The sequence below is a fragment of the Nanorana parkeri genome, unplaced genomic scaffold, assembly GCF_000935625.1.
Source record: "Nanorana parkeri isolate BGI_ZX_2015 unplaced genomic scaffold, ASM93562v1 scaffold1277, whole genome shotgun sequence".
Classification (NCBI taxonomy): domain Eukaryota; kingdom Metazoa; phylum Chordata; class Amphibia; order Anura; family Dicroglossidae; genus Nanorana; species Nanorana parkeri.
The window spans coordinates 373,417-375,372 of NW_017307545.1; positions in this window are offsets into that span (position 1 = coordinate 373,417).

Consider the following 1,956-nt stretch of genomic DNA (forward strand, 5'->3'; position numbering starts at 1 on the left):
CTTTTTATGAGGGGGTAAGCCGGTAGATGTGGTATATCTGGATTTCTCAAAGGCATTTGATACGGTACACAAAAACGCTTGCTACACAAGCTGAGAGCTATGGGCATAGATGAGGTGGTGTGTGTACGTGGATAGAGAACTGGCTACGGGAACGGGTTCAGAGGGTATCTGTAAATGGCACCTTTTCAGAGTGTACTGGGCTAGTGTAATGAGCGGTTTGCCGCAGGGTCCTGTGCTGGGTCCCATATTGTTCAACTTATTTATTAATGACATCGGGGAGGGTGTTAACAGTGATATTTCCGTGTTTGCGGATGACACCAAAATTGGGAGGGTAATCGACACGGACTTAGACATTATAACATTACAGGAGGACCTGGATAAAATAGGGGAGTGGGCATTAATGTGGCAGATGAGGTTTAATGTCGATAAATGCAAAGTAATGCACTTTGGAATTAAAAATAAACAAATGGGTTATACAATTATGGGTATGCCGCTGGGGAAGTCAGAAATGGAGAAGGATTTGGGGGTCATTGTAGACCACAAACTGAAAGGTAGTTTGCAGTGCCAGGCTGCTGTAAACAAAGCTAGCAGGGTCTTGTCCTGTATTAAAAAGGGGATGTATTGCAGGGACAAGTCTATAATTTTGCCACTTTATAGATCATTGGTTCGACCTCATCTGGAGTACGCGGTCCAGTTCTGGTCACCAGTACTAAGAAAAGATGTCCTTGAGTTGGAAAAAGTCCAGCGGAGGGCAACCAAACTAATTAGGGGTATGGAGGACCAGAGCTACGAGACAAGGCTACTAAATTTAAACATGTTCACATTGGAGGTGAGGAGATTAAGGGGGGATATGATTTCCATGTACAAAATGTTCAATGGTGGTAGCAACATTAGCGATAAACTGTTTAAAATTAACTCCATTACAAAAACTGGAGGCCATCACCTAAAATTGGTGGAAAAAAAATTCCAGCACAAGGGGCGAAGGGGGTTCTTCACAGTAAGATCAGTTAGGGTCTGGAACTCACAGCCACAGGCAGTGATTTCAGCAAAGAATGTGGAATTGTTCAAGAAACTTTTGGACGATTTCTTAAGGGACCGTAATATACAGGGGTACGGGTACTCCTAGAATGAGATCCTAATAGGTTGGACTTGATGGACTAATGTCTTTATTCAACCTCAAATACTATGTAACTATGTAAGTCTTCGGCACAAAATAACCAAAAATAAGGGTGTCTCACCGACTTGTTTGAAAAGTCCCAAACCTGAGGGAATCCCTTCCAGCAAACACAACACTACAGCAAGTCTCTCTTTCCCCCTCAGCTACAGCTGATGACTTCCTCCTCAACTCCCACAATTATTTCCCAATTATTTCCTTTAACAATTTTCAGTTTACATTCACATTTATATACCATTGGATCCAGCCACATAGGATCTCTCTTTGGATTGAAGCACAACCAGGAAACAAATCAAAACAGCTGTTCAGTAAAGGCCTGCTTATGCAGCAAACAGAAGAGCCGAGATAGAGTTATTATCTCCTGAACCTACTGCACTTTATACAGATATTCGTTATCCTGGACAAGCTAACCATCCTGATGCTATAATCTCCATTTCAGGAGAAAAATAGCATTCCTCAGCAGGATTTCAATCTCCATTGGAGCAACTGACCCGCTAATATCTTCTTTCCATTTTGGAGAAAACCTTATATCTTCATAAAGTGAAGTTTTTCAGGGATGACCTCTAACCAATGTTTATCCACATGCATTTTTCCTTATTTATCAGCCGTATGCAGCCACTTATATGTTTGTTGATGTTTTTTGATATGGATTTTTTGATATATGTGCAATTTTAAATATATATTTAATAAATAATTTTCTACGACTAATATAAAGTGTATGGTCAAAAATTTTGAAACAGTGGTGGGATCCCCTTTTTCGGGGAAAAATCGTTTTTGTTAAC